This window comes from Girardinichthys multiradiatus, chromosome 3 (assembly GCF_021462225.1).
Source record: "Girardinichthys multiradiatus isolate DD_20200921_A chromosome 3, DD_fGirMul_XY1, whole genome shotgun sequence".
Lineage (NCBI taxonomy): Eukaryota > Metazoa > Chordata > Actinopteri > Cyprinodontiformes > Goodeidae > Girardinichthys > Girardinichthys multiradiatus.
In genome coordinates, this window is record NC_061796.1 from 24,733,892 (window position 1) to 24,754,864 (window position 20,973).

Below are 20,973 nucleotides of genomic sequence, written 5' to 3' on the forward strand. Positions count from 1 at the left end.
TACCTTAAATGTTGGGGTTTTTTTTAATCAAAAACGTGGCTGAACTGTGATGTACCAGCCATTTATCCTCATCAAAGTAACCCTGTCAAACAATGTGTGAAACCATACCTCCTCTGGCCTTTGGGGATATACTGTAAGTGGCTTGTTTGATGTTAAAAGCCCTTTGGAAAATCTCAGAAAATAATACCAAAAGCTACTGTTGTATAGTGCCAAATTACTGTCCTACAGTTTTAGAGATGTTGCTTATCACTTACTTTCTAATTTTACCTTATTCATGCCTTAACTGTTTTGCAGCTATGCAGTCCCTTACACGACAAACCACAATGCACTGAGAATGTTGACTTTTTTTTTAATCAGAAGCAGCACTTTCTTAGCAGTTGTTAGCATTGACAGATAAGTGCTGTGTTTTGGAGCTGCTCTGACTGTGCTGTCTACCCATCATAAACTCAGACACTCAAATCCTTCTGCTGCCCATTAATACTGCTTTTAACAAAGAACAAGGTGTTCTCTTAGTGGCTAAAATATCCTACCCACCAACAGGTGTCATGATGAAGAGATGGCCACTGTTATTCACTTCACCTGCCACTGGTCATAATGTTTTGCCTAATCAGACCAAACATTTGTTTAAAAGTGCATTTGTTATTTATACAAAGCTGTCTCTGCCAATATACGGTATGTCACCTAGCCTTTACAATGATTGCAGTATTCACATTTTTAAAATCTGTTATTTACAATGTGTGATCTTGTTCTTATATATTTGCTCCATTCATTTTGCTACTGCAACATTACTCTCTGTTCTAAATCATTCTGTGGATAATCTGGACATGAGCCCAAAGGGCATGAAACTGTTGTGCACACATCATGATCCACTCTAAATGATAGAGTAAATTTAGCTAGTCAAGTTGATGAAACTGTTAGATGATGTTCCTCCCAGAAAATGATGCGTTGCTATATCCAGTGTTCCCAGAGCTCTCAGAAAAAAAATGCCTAGGCGCCATTTACTATGAACGTTTTGATATTGTGTGAGAAAGGTGGTGCCACAGCCCCGGCACGACTTCAATTGACGCCGTTTGACTCCAGAAGAGGGGGCTGCTGGGTGACTTTTACACTGAGAGGATACTTTTCAGCTTTGAACACTTTAAAGATACAATGTGGTAGGAAAATGGGCGATTGGGCTTCAAAATAAGAGTATTCCCACGAGGAAACTGGAATTTCTGAATGAAATTGATGTTATTGCATTAAAAACTAAATATACATGTGGAAATGTAGGTCTTTCTTCCTTAATTTGTCTGCAAAGCTCTACCACATAAACACAATCACCACTGATATGTATATACATATAAATAATATTTTTAAACAATAACACAACTGTGCTTTTTGCTCATATACGTCTACGCTTTTTACCCTCTTATTTCATACAGATCGTCTTTGATTTTATTGTAAAACGTACTAGAGGTATTCTAACAGTGCAGCCTACATAATTAGGGAATGTCTGTCATAACATAATAACTCTATCCAAGGGCTTAATCAAAGGGTTTCCCACTACCGTTTCGTTAAAACAGGGATTTATTTTGAAAGATTTGCCTGGAAGTGAGTTTGGTGTAATTTGGCACTCTTGATACCAGCGCGAGCCCCGGGCTTCCAAATAAGGAATTTGGCTGTTGCCGCGCGGACACACGGACGGACAAGGACTCTCCAGAGCCGCGAGCTGGAGACTGCGGTTCCCGAGACGGGCGCGAGCTTCCCTTTGATCTGCGGCTCCGTCGCAGCTCTCACAATCACCTGGAGGAGCGTGCGGAGAGGAATTCCAATTTGCAAAATCGCCTAACTTTTTCCAGACAAATACGCACTGAAGATTTCTGGAATTTCAAAAAACAAACAAACAAAACAACAAATTAAACAAGAACTGAAGTGAAAACAGCGATATTTCTGTCCGAAGTGAAGAGCAGAGGGGGAAGTTTGATGTTTTAGCAGTGGGGAAATATACAGAGAGAGAATACAGTGAGGATTTACTGAATCCGTTTTACGCACTGGGAGCGCATCAAGCGGACAACCTGAACTCATGACAGTTTTTCACCCATCTTCATCCCTGAAGCGACGCACCTATTTTGCTCAGGGTGAGGGGAGATTTTTCTGAAGAAAAACACGTTTTGTGGACTTATCGCAGGATTTACCCCTCCTGGAATTGGTGAATACGCCGTGAAAGCACCGAACATTGACCACTGCCATGCTTCGGACCGAGTGGTAACTTACTCAAGGTAAATTATTTTTTATTGTGTCCAGTTCACTATATTTTAGTGGCTGCCGTGCTTATCTCAAAGTTTCCTTTAGAAGCATTTTGGGGCACGGTGCCTTTTTGTTTTGGCAATTATTACATTTGGCAAAAGGGCAAAAAACGCAAAAAGAGGTCAGATATTAAAAGATGTCAGCTGTGGTTTAATCAGTAAGTTGGAAATCTTTGTACCAGGTCAGGAGTCAACAGCTGAGTTATTCCCAAAGCTCACACGCCCAGTCGGTTTAAGGCTCAGGGCTCCGTCTGTCCGCGGGGACGGAGCGCGGCGCGGTGCGGCGCGGCTCTCCGGGGATGCGGTGTCGCCCAAACCCAACCCTGTTCAGACCCAAGGCAGCTGAGCCATTCTTTGTTCTGATGGAGGCAAATAGGAGCAACAGCGTCCATCAAAAAACTGTGAGGAGTAGTGAGCGCAACTATATGAACTGGCTCGCTGCGCACCACAGAATTGCTCCTGACATGCTATTTTTCCGATCACTTACATTACCTGTATTTTTTATTTCAAAAGGTGTGTAGTTCAAAATAAAAGACTTGTATATAACCAGCTCATCTAATGCAAATTAAAACAATGTAAATAAACATTTAAACACACTGGAAATTTGTTCCATTCTTAAATGAAGAGGCGCGGGTCCGTAGGAAGATGAGTGCATCACTCATGACTTCCATATTTGGTCATTTGTATATTTATTTACACTATAAAGTTATTTTCGAACATGTATTTATGTATTTATTCGTATGAATAAACAACGACGCAAATCAATCGAAGTGTATGACTGCCCTTTTAGATTTCTCGATATGAGGCGTTCAGGTGACATGGATCCACTTTCCAACACCCTGAAACCAGGAACTGTATCTGCAGGAACACATTAAAATGTGCAGAAGTCATGTCCTGGTGGTACCTGATGAATAGGCGTTGTAATCATGTCTCCAGTGATGCTCATGGGGCAAACCCGAGTCTTAGCAGTGGAGGAGACGGATTAAGGGGCTGTGGCGCACTGTCTGTCTCCAGCTGATGGCCCTGCCTCTCAGGAGACCTCATCACCACAAAATGAGTTGTCATTCACGGTCTTCTTCTGCTTCAGTGAACCTCCGTTATGTCTCCTGGTGCTGGAGTAGTGTGTCCAAGCTGTGACAAGCAACAAGGGCGGACTCAGAACCAGGAGAGGATGAAAGTTTGGAAACATTTCAGATATTGGAACTGCTGTGGTCTAATATAAGAGCTAATAATTCGTTTTCACTGGGCATTAAAAAGGAAAAGTCAATATTTGATCTCCTCACGGTTTTTAGAACACTCCTTCCTTCATCTACACATTCTTTGTATAAAATATAAACCTTCAGCTCCATTGGGTTACAGACTGAGCTGGTTGGTGGCTGCTAAATACATAAAGAATGTACGGTTTTTAAGAGATCAGAGATTTCTGACAAATCAGCCTTAACCATACTAATTTAGCTGGCTTGTTTCCTGTTACCAATCAGAAAATACAGTATCAGGGATTAGGCTTAATTTTGTAGGCCTTTCCAAATATTTTCTGACTTTTTGTTTTGATATTGAATAAAAGCGTCACACCACCTTCTGTTGTAGGCAGATTAATGGAATCCTGGCTAGGAACTAATTTACAACCTCCGGTGGTAGGTATTTATTCAAAAGGCATATTAGAAATGAATGGGTAAATAAAAGCAGTCTTGATACCCAAGCATTTACGCTGTCATCCACAGCTGACGCATCTCTCACATATCTTTTTTTTCAGTTATCACATGGTCTAATTAATTTGACTTAAAGCAAAAAAGAAACATGTATTCCTACTGCAACTAAAACAATGTAGTGTACTTACCAATGGAGTCATAATAATGTTATATAAAACATACATTTATTGATGTTTTTATACATAGACCGAAGCCAACATATAGAATAAATCCCCACTAAATGTAGTATTTTCTAAGTAAAAATACTTGTTAGCAGATTATTCTTTTTCCTGTTCTGCTCTTTATAGAGTAACACTGGGAGGCTAACAAATTTATATTTCCTCTAGCTGCTCAGGTAAAGCCGGCAGTCTGCTGCTTCACAGACATTTTATTGTTACCATAATACCAGCGATGGTTGCAGTCTTTCAGTTTGTCCAGCAAATACAGGTCCTTCTCAAAATATTAGCATATTGTGATAAAGTTCATTATTTTCCATAATGTCATGATGAAAATTTAACATTCATATATTTTAGATTCATTGCACACTAACTGAAATATTTCAGGTCTTTTATTGTCTTAATACGGATGATTTTGGCATACAGCTCATGAAAACCCAAAATTCCTATCTCACAAAATTAGCATATCATTAAAAGGGTCTCTAAACGAGCTATGAACCTAATCATCTGAATCAACGAGTTAACTCTAAACACCTGCAAAAGATTCCTGAGGCCTTTAAAACTCCCAGCCTGGTTCATCACTCAAAACCCCAATCATGGGTAAGACTGCCGACCTGACTGCTGTCCAGAAGGCCACTATTGACACCCTCAAGCAAGAGGGTAAGACACAGAAAGAAATTTCTGAACGAATAGGCTGTTCCCAGAGTGCTGTATCAAGACACCTCAGTGGGAAGTCTGTGGGAAGGAAAAAGTGTGGCAGAAAACGCTGCACAACGAGAAGAGGTGACCGGACCCTGAGGAAGATTGCGGAGAAGGGCCGATTCCAGACCTTGGGGGACCTGCGGAAGCAGTGGATTGAGTCTGGAGTAGAAACATCCAGAGCCACCGTGCACAGGCGTGTGCAGGAAATGGGCTACAGGTGCCGCATTCCCCAGGTCAAGCTACTTTTCAACCAGAAACAGCGGCAGAAGCGCCTGACCTGGGCTACAGAGAAGCAGCACTGGACTGTTGCTCAGTGGTCCAAAGTACTTTTTTCAGATGAAAGCAAATTCTGCATGTCATTCGGAAATCAAGGTGCCAGAGACTGGAGGAAGACTGGGGAGAAGGAAATGCCAAAATGCAAGAAGTCCAGTGTCAAGTACCCACAGTCAGTGATGTTCTGGGGTGCCGTGTCAGCTGCTGGTGTTGGTCCACTGTGTTTTATCAAGGGCAGGGTCAATGCAGCTAGCTATTAGGAGATTTTGGAGCACTTCATGCTTCCATCTGCTGAAAAGCTTTATGGAGATGAAGATTTCATTTTTCAGCACGACCTGGCACCTGCTCACAGTGCCAAAACCACTGGTAAATGGTTTACTGACCATGGTATCACTGTGCTCAATTGGCCTGCCAACTCTCCTGACCTGAACTCCATAGAGAATCTGTGGGATATTGTGAAGAGAACGTTGAGAGACTCAAGACCCAACACTCTGGATGAGCTAAAGGCCGCTATCGAAGCATCCTGGGCCTCCATAAGACCTCAGCAGTGCCACAGGCTGATTGCCTCCATGCCACGCCGCATTGAAGCAGTCATTTCTGCAAAAGGATTCCCGACCAAGTATTGAGTGCATAACTGTACATGATTATTTGAAGGTTGACGTTTTTTGTATTAAAAACACTTTTCTTTTATTGGTCGGATGAAATATGCTAATTTTGTGAGATAGGAATTTTGGGTTTTCATGAGCTGTATGCCACAATCATCCGTATTAAGACAATAAAAGACCTGAAATATTTCAGTTAGTGTGCAATGAATCTAAAATATATGAATGTTAAATTTTCATCATTACATTATGGAAAATAATGAACTTTATCACAATATGCTAATTTTTTTAGAAGGACCTGTATGTCAAAGTACCCCAATTTCTCTTTCTTAAAAAAGGGGGAAGTGAAGTAGCCCTCTTCCACCCAGCTGACCAACAGTGTGCAGCAACCAGCAGGGTGGGGGTAGCGCTGCATTACTCCATCTTCCAGACAGAAAAAAAAACTGTCTAGTCTGGCACCACTATTCGGTTGGATCTCCTTAAAGGACTTTTGGAACTGCATGATGGAAGTTTCTAACAGTTTTAAAACTTTGGAACCCATATGGACGAAATCTGTCCATATGGGTTCCAAAGTTTTGAGCACCTTTTTTTTTTTTTAAATAACAGAGCTCCCAATGATGCATTCAGTGCCAAACATAAATATAACATTTGAAACGTTTGAAAAGAAAACATATCCTATCAAGATTTCAGATTTTCTTGTCAGAAAATATGTTTCTAGCAAAAATGCCAGGGAAGCAACATTGACTTTTTTTAAACAAACCATCTAGTTGCTAACAGTTGATAGTAATAGAGAAAAAGCAATAGCAAAACAGTTTCCACTTCACACTCCTGAAGGACAGAAAATACAGTTTAAATGGAAGATGAATGAAGGTGGATGGTTCTATTCTCACCTAGAATAGTTCTTTTCCTGCGTAATTCTGAACCACTTACTAAATCACAAATAGGCAGCTGTAAACAAGTACCTAATGTGTTTACTGTGATTTTACAATGTAAGCTTTTAAGCAAAGGAAAATGGTTTTAAAAAATAGATATTTTATATATTCACTGTTTACTCTATGCTCCACATAGTTGGAGACAACTCTCTATCTCTTTCTGGAATCACATTTAAATTAATTTAAAATGGAGGAATGGTCAGATTGAAAATGTCACGGGGTTTGAAACATGAAGATTTTAAACCCTTGTTATAACAAGCCCCTGCATAATGGTGACACAGAAGACACACATCATTATCCAGTGATTGACACAACACTAAGCATAAAAGTGTTTCATACAGACTTTTTTGTCATGCTGCCATTATTTCTATGTCAGGCTGATGACAAGACTCTGTGGAGGGTCCAACATACAGGACTTGTCTGATCTTTTAAAGTCACAAGCATTTCTGGGACAGAGCCAGGTTTAAGGTCTGACTAGCATCACCCCAGCTTCCCTCGGTACAGGTACTACATGTTAGCAGTCAACTGTTTCATCTCCAGAAAGAGAACAGATAAGCAAAGGGTAGTCAACAGTGGAGCCCTGACAGGCACTCCTGGCTCCGGGTTGCAGGGATGAGACAAGCCAACAACGCAACACTGGCCTTTTCAGAGGCATTCATGCATGTTTTTTTTTACCTAGATGTCCTCTTTTGTTTTCGCATCCACATCCTCCCGCAGCTTTGGAAAACACCCATGCTGTCGACTCACTCGCCCTCCCTCTGTCTTCCCATCCTCTGATCGCTCCTTTATCAAACAAGGCCACAGTGTCCAAGGCTGTGAGCCGTCAAAGAAGCTCATATGTGAATTTGTAACATCAGAGGGACCCGTATAGACAGTGAGGGGAAACAGGGGGTGTCATTGAAAGAAGGGAGACGAATGAATGGACGGCTGGCAAGGAGACAGTCAGTGAGACGATCAAAGATGGATTAAAGGCATGATAGAGAGGGAGTGTAGACAGGCTTGATGACATTCATAAGATGTTCTTCTCGGAGGCCCTTGAACTCTAAAAAGTGCTTTACCCATCGTGCTTTGAAGTAAATGGCCAGCATCAGTCTTACCGGACAAGTTATTGATACACTCACAAACACAGGAACTTCAGAGTGAAAACATACTGTGATCCCATGTCCTAAACATTCCTGCTGGTCTGTCAGCAGTAATGTAGAAAATCTTTTTTTTTTTTGCATGAAGGGACTTGGAGGTTCACCAGATCTGGTAAAACTATTTGTTTTCCTAATTAGGGACAAAATAAGAGGCTTGGGAAGCTACCTAATGAGGCTTGGCTTGTGTGGGGAAAGAGTCAGCAACTCAGTTTTTCTTCAGTTGCAATTGTTTTATCGCAACATTTAACCAAGCTGTTGTACACCTTAAACTTACTAAATGCTATTAGATAAGACTGATCAGTCAAGTCAAGTGACAAGTCAAGTTAATGTCAGAACGTTCTGCAACCTGGAACAGTTGTTGCAGCAGATGCTAACCTCACAAGCTTGGATGAGGTTTGATAGGATAGTTAGTTGGCATGGTAAAATGTTGCAAGGTAAACATGAATTCTAAAAATTTTAATTCAACAATTATCCTCTGAATATTTTGCTGCCTATTCATGAATTGAAGTTGTGACAGTCATCTTGTGAGAGCCAGCAGCTTGGAGGAAAATGTCTGATCACTTCATCAGTCCTGTTTCTAAGGTATAAAAGCAGCGCTCGGTATCTGCTCTTTTATCTGGAAACAACTGCAGTCAGAGCATCTGAGCAGAAACAAAGAATGCTGGGTGCTTGTCACAGGTGTTTATGAGCATAAAAACACAAATGTTGTGTAAACTAAACAGTGTAGAACATGATCCTTTGGAACAGATTGGTTTTTTTCTGTTCTGTTTCAGGTTCAATTGATTAAACTGTAAAATCTGTTACCTTGTATCATACTTCTAAAACAAATTACCTTATTGCTTTTTTACCATCTGACACTAAGCAAGACAAATCACAAATTTCTTAATTAGCCAAGGCCAAACTCTAGAGATACATGTTATGGTTTGCAACTGCATTAAGCAACTGTTGGAAAACAACAACCCAGCTGTGTTCTATGGTACAGGTTTAAAGCTTTATTGATTACTTAATATTTACTGGGAGTCTCTGGGATATGGAGATTATGATGTTCTGCTCTGACTGTTGACGTTTCCCCACTACTGACCAAGAAGGATTTTGACTATTGAGATATTGGAAGAAATCTTAGTGTGTATCTTCGGTTGCTGAATCTGATTCAGGTTACCTTGGTAAAAACTATCACGGAACACCACTGTATGGTCTGCTGGGTTCATATAGCAATACCTATGGTCTACACTGGGGATGGGATCTTATTTTATCATGTATCAAACATGGAAAATACTTTTCATAATAGTTTACATTAATTGTGTTTACATTAAACTTTAATCGATGATGTTTGCAAACTCCCAAAGCTGACAGTATACTTAGGATTTTTTGAACTATTTTCTTCCACTGTTGTTTTATGTCAGCATCAAAGTATATCAGTATGTTTTAAAAATGATCATAAAGCCACCTTTGGTGATTACCATAAGTTGCTCATATAAGCAATGAGCCACAGTGAAGGTTTTATAAAGCTGATATGTGATGGAGGAGGTTCAGGAGGATTTCCGACTGTGTGCACTCACCCCTGGCTGTTATTTCATTTCAGTCTGGCCCAGTCTGAGGCATGACCTGCTACAACACAGTACCTGAATGAGGCTGATTTCAGATACCGCTACCAACTATCAGTAGCTAAATGTGACTGTTCTATATCCATTTGGAGATGAGACAATATGCAATATTGGGTTCACAAGGACCAGACAAGATTTAAGTTATATTTTTGAGAAAATTTCTGCTGTTTGTTTCTTGACAAATAAAGTAAACTACTATGCAATCAATGTAGAATAATCCCGTCCAAATGTGACCAGTCCATATACTTTGCTATTTATTCTTAAGATTCTGAAGTGTTCCTAATACCAAAAGTATTGACCATGCTTTTGGTGTTTGCCTACTCAAATAAAAAAGTTTTCATAAACTTCAAAATCCATTCATTTTGAAATAATTTGTAATATGTCTAGAATTAACCACTACTGGTTTGACCAGTTTAAGTATTTTGGATTTTGAACAAGAGATGATGAAATACTGTCAAGACTCATTAGGAAACTGTAAAATAGCCATTACGTTTAGTGCAGAAGGTAGTACTTACATATCAGCCATATCTTGTCTTTAACTCTTTCATTGTTGCTTTTTTATGGAATACCTGAAAATCTGCCAAACAGTTGAACATTGGTGGGAGCTTCTTGAATGCTTTTGTATTTGGCATTTTTGTTTTGGCATCCAACCTAGCGAGCAGCATTCATCAGTCTGTTAGGTCAACATAAAAATCCAGAACTGCTCCCTTTTTAATTTAAAAAAGTCTCAAACATAGATACATGATGCTAAGAGGACAGAGGACACACCTTCATCTCTGCGGGGGGTCATCATTGTTGGGATTATGAATCTGAGAATATTATTTAATATTTAATATTAATATTTTAATATTATATCTTTGCCATGCGATGGACTGGCGACCTGTCCGGGGTGTACCCTGCCTCTCGCCCATAGACTGCTGGAGATAGGCACCAGCTCCCCCGCGACCCACTATGGAATAAGCGGTAGAAAATGACTGACTGACTGACTATTATATCAAATAATATTTCGGTCTGTTAAGGGTTGTCCTGTGAATACCAGCCCAGTAAGGCAATGGTATTAGGACAAAATAGAAAGGTGTGAGACGAGCTCTGACATTATTGAACAGCATAAACTCTGCGCACACATGGAATGAATTCACACAATTTCTTAAAATACAAGAATTTATTAACAAAAATAAGTCAACACAAAGTCAAACATATTTCAATCAACAAACTCTTTACTATGCTAAAACAATCCAACTAAACTACCAAGCAGAATTAAAGAATAAGGAAGACTAATAGGCTATGTACAATATAAACAAGTTGATTAAAGATGATTCAAAATCATGACCAAAAGAGTGATGCAACATTACCATGCAATATTTATGTTTGAGAACCAAGGATTATCTTGAAGAATCTGGAAATTAAGTTAAATTAGTCTTGGAACTAACTTAGGCAATAATCAGCAAATGTTTAGACAACCATTCACAATGCAAGATCAGATAAAATATTATTTTAATAAAATAATGTTTTAAATAATGATCCACTGAATAAAACCAACCCTCTGGATGACCATTTCTCAACGGTGTCTAATTAGTTGCCTTTATTTATTAAAATAATATTTAAAGAAATATTATGGGAATATTTGGAAAAGAGCCAAATCTTTCTGGAGAAATGGGGCTTAATGGTGTTTACTTAGTTATCAGATTTAGTAAAATAATGTTTATGGACTATTATTCACTAGCTTGAAAACTAACAACCTTCCTGTTAAATATTCTGTAGCAACAAGCACGTGTTCTTACCGGTCAGCAGAATCAAACACATACCTTTAAAATACCAGGGTTAATATAAGGGTCAAAATGCATAAGCGCGGACGACGCGTTATGGCCAATCTTCCGTGTTTAAAATCACCCTTTAAATAAAATGTGTCTTAACCTTAAAAACACACACAGACAAAGAACACAAAACTGAACATGTGTGCTCCAGATATTCTGCTAGCACCAAGATAGCTGAGTTCAACACAAACAAAACCAAACTTCATAAAATGAAAAACCTTTAGATCATTTAAATCTAAATCACTTCTATATTATTCTGCTCTGCCCAAACCTAACCTCTGACCATGTTGCGGAGTTGTCCTGGTGACGACAAAGTTTGAAGACAGTATCCACAGTGAACAATGGTTAGCTACAGCTAACCTCCTTAGCTGTGGAGGGGTTTGAAGGTGCAGCTCGTTGTGTGAACAAACGGGGTTAGCTTCCAGTCCTGAAGGCTTGTGCAGAGCAGCTCTGTGGGATTCTGCAGCACCTCTTCAACCTTAGCCTGGCCCAGAAGAAGGTTCCGGTGTTGTGAAAGACCTCCAGTCTTGTTCTGGTACCAAAGAAAACTCACCCATCAGTCCTCAATGACTATAGACCTGTTGCCCTGACATCCCACATCATGAAGGTCCTAGAGAGACTCCCGTTGGCCCACCTGAGTAAGCAAACAGTAAACCATCAGGACCCCCTTCAGTTTGCTTATTGCTGTGGAGTTGGAGTTGAAGATGCCATCATACACCCACTGTCATCTGGACAAAGCCAGCAGCACTGTGAGGATCATGTTCTTTGATTTCTCCAGTGCATTTAATACAATCCAACCTGATGTTCTTTGTCAGAAACTCTAGAAGTCTCAGGTGGAGGCCTCAACAATCTCCTGGATCAAAGACTACCTGACAAACAGACCACAGTTTGTGAGACTGAAGGGTTATGAGTCTAACCAGGTAGTCAGCAGCACAGGAGCACCACAAGGGACTGTTTTCTCACCATTCCTTTTCACTCTGTACACCTCAGACTGTAGATGACCCCTGTCATCTGCAGAAATACTCGGATGATTCTGCAGTCGTGGGGTGGATCAGAGATGGACAAGAAGCTGAGTACAGGAAGGTGGTGGACCGCTTTGTGGCATGGTGTGGAGAAGAAGTGGAGGTGGTGAGGAGTATAAATACCTCGGTGTTCACCTGGACAACAGACTAGAGTGGAGATGAAACTGAGAAGCCATCTACAAGAAGAGACAGAGCAGACTGTACTTCTTGAGGAAGCTTAGGTCCTTTGGTGTTTGCAGCAAGATGCTGCATATCTTCTATAAGTCTGTTGTGGAAAGTGTGATCTCTTCTGCCATCATCTGCTAGGGAAGCAGCATCAGAGCCAGGGAATTAAAAAAGCTCAACAAGCTGATAAAGAAAGTTGGCTCTGTTCTAGGGACTCCTCTGGAACCTCTGGAGATCATTGTGAACAGACAGATTCTTCATAAAAGGAAGAACATTATGGAGAACCCTGAGCATCTTCTTCATGAGACTGTCCTACAACTACAGAGTGTCTTCAGTCAGAGGCTTCTTCAGACCTGCTGTAAGACGGAGCGCTACAGGAGATCCTTCCTGCCCACAGCCATCAGCATCTACAACGGCTCTTTAAAGAAACCTTCATAATGAGCTACAACAACATTTAATTTCCCTTTTGGATTAATAAAGTATTTTTGAATTGAATTGAATTAAACACTGAATTTCATGGTTTGGGGCCTTGAAAGTGTTATTCTATGTATAATACATATTATTTTTCTGAGAGGTGCCACAGAGGTCTGTACTCGCCACGCTGTTTAATAGAAATGCTGGGCATGATGCATTTTAAAGCACAGCTTTATAGATACTCAACAGCCCCACACAGATATGATGGACTTTGCTTTCAGTTAGGATTAATTGGAATGTATGAACCTGACTTGAAATCTGTATGATTCGATTTAATTGACTTTGTAAAGTGCCATAAGATGACGTGTGTTGTGAATTGGTGCTATATAAATAAACTAAATTGAATCGAATTGAATTAATCAAAAATAGAAAAGTTATGTAAACCCTGTGTTCAGGCAGCAGGAATTAGTTCCAGTATATGTATCAGAGTTTAACATTTGCAAGACAAACTCAGTAATGTGGTTTCTTCTGTTCTGCATAAGATGCTTTCATTATGTTAGATTATTATTATTTTTATTTTTTTTCTCTGATATCAGTCGCTCATTGGATTGGACACTGGCAGCTAACATATGATAATTTGTATGCTGAGGCTGGTTGGTCATGTATTTTTATGGCAGGATCAATTCACTACCTGACATTTCTTTATAAAGCCATCCTGAAATTGGCTCCATCTTTTTATGGCCTTAGTCTTTGAGCCCCCCTGTGATTTCTCATTTTCATATCTTTCCTGGTTTAGATGAAACTGTAGGAGAAATCAAACACCTAAGTCTTATTGATCTTTATTTGAATTGTTGCAAGATGATTCATGGTATACTGCCTCTCCTCTGTACCTTCCTGAGCAGATCTTTGATGTGAGATTCCATTTTAAGCTTTACGCCGTTTAAACATTTAGTCTGTTCTGAAAATAAAGCTGCTCACCCAGGAGCTGCAGCCTTCAGGTGACTTTTAGCGCCTCCTGCCAGAAAAACACGCTGCTCATACATCCAGAAGAATGAGCTTTTGTCAGTGTGGTAATAGAGTCTGCAGCGCTGCACTCTGTCTGTTGCTTTTAGGAAGGAAAAGGATTTCATTTGACTTCTGGGTGCAGCCTTATATTTCTGGAGCCCCTGAGTAGTAGCAGTAACAGTATGGTAGGATCTGAGGTGAATATCTGTGAATCAGGGTCTTTAATTAAGAGGATTCTCTTTGCAGGTATTTTTGGCTTCGTGTTAGCATGTACTGAGAGTGAAGCAGAGGAAACACCTTCACACTTCATTCTGCTCCTCAGAGAAGCCATCCTGACTGCAGATCTGTTTTTAACACTGCGGACTGTGTGAAACATGAAAGAGCAAAACCTTTTTTTAGAACACACTTTTCTGCTGGAGTCATTGTAGTTGCATTGTTTTGCAGCTTTACTTCAAATTTTATGTACCAGATGTTTAAGTGCAATGTGACTAACACAGGAACTAGAGAAAGGCCTGAGAGCAGAACTATAAAACAGTACATGGCAAGCTGACGTTTTTGGTTTGTTACTTTATGATTGGAAATTACTAATGCATAAAGGCTGCTCTAGTCAGCCTCTGAAGATAAACACAGCTCGCTGGTACAGAGATCTGTAATTAAACAAAAAATACTTCACAAGTCAAATTAAATACCTTATTTCACCATCTCCCCCACTTACAAAGTGCACAGAAACAATGCCAGTTGTGGATTATAGCCATTTACACATTTCACAGTTTCACAGCGGTTTCAAAGCGGAAGACGACGAGTTTCTTTATTTTACCCTTTAATAATATAATGGAAAATCCTGGTCCAAATGTGTCAGTATGATTACAAGCCATTTTTGACTGCTAAAAAAACATGTATTTCAACATGTAATCATTATCTGGGAAATGCCTTCTCTGAGCGCACATGTTAGACCTTAAAGCAGATGGACTGCAGTGGCAGCATTCCAGACAGCAGGTTATGGGAAAACTCAAAGTAATTTAATCCCAAATATGGGGAAACTATAGGTTTTCTAGTCCCAAAAGAGAGCTCTTCCAACTCTGACTATATCACCTTGGTAACAAACTCTGTAAAGATAATCTCACTGCTAGGTTTTCTTTCAGAAACTGTGGAAGCAGCTGCCTCACATAATGCTTTCATTCTTAAACTCAGACTGATGTTGAAGCTATTTCATTAAATGTCGTAAATTGCCTAAAGTTGAAGACCTTTAACTCACAGATGCATGCTTTTGTTGTTATATTGGTATTACCATTTCCAATTCTCTACTTCAGTAATATCAGTAATGTTTGCTAGTTGAACATAATCTTACAGTGAACACATGCACGCATTTCCAGATCAGATCACATGTTCTGAATCTTGTGCCGTTTTATGAATGTGAGAGTTTCTTCATTTAACCTATAATATGATGGAGAAAGACAACTTGGTGAGAAAGGTCTCTGATCTGAAACACCTGGGCGCAAACCTATCAGAACTATCAGGGAGAAAATTCACAGGATGTTAACAGGTTGATGTGAAAAACTAAACTAAAAGTTACATATTTTATATTAGATTAAATTATGTTAAACATTCTGCTACAGCCTCACACTGGGATTACAAACCTGTTTAACTCATTTAGTCAAGCTTCCACATGTAACAGGATAAGAGACAGCACACAGAGCTGCTGCAGAGTACAGAGGAGAATGAGTTTTTATGGCATCACTATTCATGAATATTATCTCATTAACTGTAATACTAAATATAATACGCTTCAAAAGTGCATTCTAAGTTTCACATTCAGTCCAGCAGTGGTTTACTTCCAAGCACCCTCTGTCTTTCTACATCTGATGTGTTAGTTTTTTAGAGCCTATGCAAACACATTCTTGAAAAGCTCTATGGAGGATTTCCGGCTGCAACGCTGTCATAAATTTGTATTCAGCAGTTGCTGTGGTGAATCAATATATGGGGACTCTACTGATGGTGGCTTTTTCATCTGTTCATGAATGAGCGTAACTCAAGGTTAACATACTCAGGGTTGATTGAACTTATTAATATCAGCTGTTCTGGAATGTCAAACTCAGCCTTCACTCGTTCAGGATTAGCTAAGAGTTCATGGAGAGACAGTTCACACAGGCTTAGTAGATTGAGACAATAACACATTTTACAATGTTTCCTGATCCCAAGAGTCTTAATTTCAGCTGCAACATTCAGATAGTAGGGTCAGAATTAGGTGACAAACCTGCAGCAACTGCTTGATGCTATCGTGCCGATATGATTTTAAATCAACAAGAAACATTTCTCACACCTTATTGCATCTTTGCCACAAAGAGTTAAAGGGGACATATCAAGGCCAGGCAAGTTTATTTACATAGCACATTTCAGTAGCAAGACAATTCAAGGTGATGCACATGAAAAAAAGAGAAAGAGACATAATAGGAAAAGTACATTACAGTGGCACAAAGGTAATTAAATAATTAAAGAGAATAAAAAATGAATAATTAAAAAGATGAAAAAAAATAAAAAATTTATGATAAAATGATTGATAAGAAAATGAAAGGAAGGTTGGACTGAAAACGTAACTAATAATGTTTAGATAGCACAGCCAAAGGCCGCTCTAAACAAATACGTTTTTAATCAACGTGGATTTTGTATGAAATGTTTTATCATGCAAAATCCAAGTTTTTCCAACTGTTACATCATAGTAATTATTGCGGAACAGCTAAATAAGGTCATGGTCTTCCGGCTGATCAGTTTCGCGTATCCAACATATTTATTTCTTGCTGCGATTTTGTAGTCAAAGCTCATGTATGCCTACACTGAAAGAGGATAAGTTGGGTTCTGTTGTTGGGTGTATTAACCCACATAATTCATTACACCGTCCCCCAGCACCAGAACCTCTTCAAAGTGCCTGGTTAAATTTTGTTTTTCATGGAAATCTACCTACAGGGGTTGGACAATGAAACTGAAACACCTGGTTTTAGACCACAATAATTTATTAGTATGGTGTAGGACCTCCTTTGCGGCCAATACAGCGTCAATTCGTCTTGGGAATGACATATACAAGTTCTGCACAGTGGTCAGAGGGATTTTAAGCCATTCTTCTTGCAAGATAGTGGCCAGGTCACTACGTGATACTGGTGGAGGAAAATGTTTCCTGACTCGCTCCTCCAAAACACCCCAAAGTGGCTCAATAATATTTAGATCTGGTGACTGTGCAGGCCATGGGAGATGTTCAACTTCACTTTCATGTTCATCAAACCAATCTTTCACCAGTCTTGCTGTGTGTATTGGTGCATTGTCATCGTGATACACGGCACCGCCTTCACGGTACAATGTTTGAACCATTGGATGCACATGGTCCTCAAGAATGGTTCGGTAGTCCTTGGCAGTGACGCGCCCATCTAGCAAAAGTATTGGGCCAAGGAAATGCCATGATATGGCAGCCCAAACCATCACTGATCCACCCCCATGCTTCACTCTGGGCATGCAACAGTCTGGGTGATACGCTTCTTTGGGGCTTCTCCACACCGTAACTCTCTCGGATGTTGGGAAAACAGTATAGGTGGACTCATCAGAGAACAATACATGTTTCACATTGTCCACAACCCAAGATTTGTGCTCCTTGCACCATTGAAACCGACGTTTGGCATTGGCATGAGTGACCAAAGGTTTGGCTATAGCAGCCCGGCCGTGTATATTGACCCTGTGGAGCTCCCAATGGACAGTTCTGGTGGAAACAGGAGAGTTGAGGTGCACATTTAATTCTGCCTTGATTTGGGCAGCTGTGGTTTTATATCTTTTGGATACAATCTGGGTTAGCACCCGAACATCCCTTTCAGACAGCTTCCTTTTGCGTCCACAGTTAATCCTGTTGGATGTGGTTCGTCCTTCTTGGTGGTATGCTGACATTACCCTGGATACCGTGGCTCTTGATACATCACAAAGACTTGCTGTCTTGGTCACAGATGAGCCAGCAAGACGTGCACCAACAATTTGTCCTCTTTTGAACTCTGGTATGTCACCCATAATGTTGTGTGCATTTCAATATTTTGAGCAAAACTGTGCTCTTACCCTGCTAATTGAACCTTCACTCTCTGCTCTTATTGGTCCAATGTGCAATCAATGAAGACTGGCTACCAGGCTGGTCCAATTTAGCCATGAAACCTCCCACACTAAAATGACAGGTGTTTCAGTTTCATTGTCCAACTCCTGTACATCAGTGGGAAAATTCCTATTTCCTCACTTCAAGGATGAGTGCCTTCGGCAACTTACAGTATCAAGAAGGATTTGCTGGTGCGTGGCGCTGATGGTGTAGGGGCGAAAGCGCATGACCATATGCAGAGGCTATAGTCCTCAAAGTGGCTGTTCAGGGTTCGAGTCCCAGACTCAGCGACATTTGCCAAATGTCTCCCCCTCTTTCCTGTCTGCCTACTGTCAAAAAATTAAAAAAATAAAGGCCACTAGTGCTGAAAAAAATATCTTAAAAAAAAAAAGAAGGATTTGCTGAAAAATTTCATCTGATTAAGGGGTCAGTTCCTTCTGTCTATGGAAACAAGCTCCAAATAACACTAAAATGACAACAAACTTTATTGTAGACATAAATTTATTGTTTATTGTGTTGATATGACATCCCGGCCCTTATTTTGATAGCAGTAGCATCTTGCCTTCTCCACATTGTGTAGACCACAATTGAATGATTTAAGTGTGAAAAGGAAGGATTTAAAATCATGAATGTCCCCTTTAAGGCAGTTGTTAAGGCAAAATTGGCTTAAGCAATACAAGCCTAATAACGTGGCTGATGAGTGTAGAATACGCAGTTTAGCATGTATATTATGATTTTGATGCAACGCTGTCCATTGTATGGAGTGACTGAGAAAATTTAAACCTGCAAAAGCTTGATGAGCAGTGTTAAGCCCTGAGCCCTGGTTTTGGGCAAGGAAACCTGGGGAGTTATCAAATCTAACTTTAATTTGGCTCTCATGTTTTCCAGGAATTCACAGCTCACTACAATGGAGCATCATAGATGGGTGTCATATTCACCAACAGCAGTGCCTACTTTTACTTAGAACACAAATGTTGATCATATTATGAGCATTTACTGTCTTCTGAAGAAACTGAACTTCTCTCCACAGCCACGTCAGCTGTTCTCCTTTGACATGCTGTGAACTGTCGAAATGCCACAGAAATTAGCCAATTGCACGTGGGCATGTTCACGGTGTCTCCTCCGCATGCACATACTGTACACAGACACCTTGCTTGTGAATTCACAGATGGTTCTCTCTGCTTCCTCCACAGCTTTCTCAGTGGTGGCGTGACCCTCTTTTTGGCTGCAAGCGTGACTTATCATCAACACATTATGGTGTCATTTCTGTAGTTTATATTCCTGGCACTTTGCTGATTTGCTCAGTAACCACAGGCACATGTATAGCAAAAGATTAATTTCTAGTAAAATTCTGTGAGTTATTGCGGCCAGATATAAATTGATGACCATATGTGTAACAGTTGGTACATACACAGATGCATGATGCTCTGTTTGATGCTTGTTTGTTTAAATTGGGACAGCTCTGCTGCTCCTTTCAAACGTATCTCAATAAAACAGGCGCAGGTAGTTTTATAGTGCAGGGCGAAATGATCTATTCTTTCTCTGTTATGATGAGGCCAAGAGAAATCTTTGATCTGGAGTGTCTGGATAATCATCTGGGGCTGAGCACTGATTTCCATCTCCTTTCAGCTCTCTCCTGGAAGCTCCATAAGAAGCCATCAACGCTGGAACTAATCAGGGTTATTACCACTCTCCCTATTGAACAGCATACTCCTCCAGATGTGGACTCATCCTCCCCACACAGCTTGTTCTTTGTGTTGATGTTTCACACTCGCTTAATTCTGTCTGCTGATGCATTATTGCTGATGCTGAAATTGTCTTGGACAAAAAGGTAGATTGATAAATTTATATTTTTCACCATCTAAAAATTCACTGCTGCGAATCCTGATTTAAACCAGACAAGGTGAAAATTTGCAAACTGATGGCATTCTATAATTTCAGGGTTACAATTTTCCCCCCAGCAGCAAGAATTTGCAAAAAGAAAATGCATTAAAGCCAGAAACATTCAAATTACTGAGGCCTTGGGGCTTTAAGGGAAATTATAATTCATTGTGTGCCTTTTTCAATGCATTTCAAGTAAATTGAGATGTACATGATCTCCAGTTTTTGACGTGCTGATAATATTAGCTAATTCGAAGATCTCTTTGAAAACTGTGATTTAAGCACATTTAAGAACAGCATTCAAAAAACATGTTCAAACAAAGACAAAACTACTGTTCCCAAGACAACACTGTTCCCAACTCCTTAGTTGGGAGACTGCTATTGGCTGTCCTAAAAGCTGAAGTTGCTAACCTAATGATCTTAATTGCGCATATACATGTAGCCATAATGAACACAGTAGGAGAGAAGAATAACATTATGGGAGAGGAGAAAAATACACCCTAGATAGAACTAGAAATAAACTTTCCCCTGCATGGTCTGATTTATCAAGCCATAACTTCTTCATCCAGGCTTGGGACTGACTCCCCCCAAAATCAAACAGGGACCTTGTTGGTGGCGTGTAGGCCGCGATGCCAGGCTCTCTCGGTCGCTGCACAGGCCGAATTGTGCTGGGCTGCGAGTGCCTTCAATGCTGCTTGCAGCTTTAATTATTAATTAATTTATTTAATTGTTTTATTTCTATGTCTATTGTTTAGTTTTCTTAAGTGGGGTTTGGCTTTTGAGCCTAAAGTCCTCTTAGAAGTCTACACCATGGCACAATAAAACATAAACATTTTGTTGCCTGATGCTTTCCTTGCCGGTTGACACTGGCTGTTTGCATGATCCAGAGTATTATATAATTTATTTTTACACATTTATGTTATCAGTGGTGAATACCAAATAAGTTTGGACTGCTCTAAAAAATTGTCCCTGACATCTATTTTTTTGGGCAATACACCAGCTAATTGATAAGAAATATGCCTTCTGTAGCTGGGAGGGACTGCTACTCAGGAAAATGGTGGCCTGCGAGCCCTTTGGTCTTTTGGAGATTCATGTCAGAATGTTTGAAAGTATCCACTAACACCAGAAAAAGTTACTACTTTTCTATGTTGGCT

At 40.0% G+C, this 20,973-nt stretch overlaps 1 protein-coding gene across 1 annotated transcript in view; it reads left to right on the forward strand.

Annotated features, from left to right (window-relative positions):
• The first annotated feature begins 1,670 nt into the window (after positions 1–1,670).
• The window catches only part of adgrb1a (adhesion G protein-coupled receptor B1a), a 266,143-nt gene continuing 246,840 nt past the window's right edge, over positions 1,671–20,973 (forward strand). The window contains exon 1 of the mRNA XM_047360511.1: positions 1,671–2,258. The gene's annotated coding sequence lies outside the window, so the exon portion shown is untranslated. The remainder of the gene's footprint in view (positions 2,259–20,973) is intronic.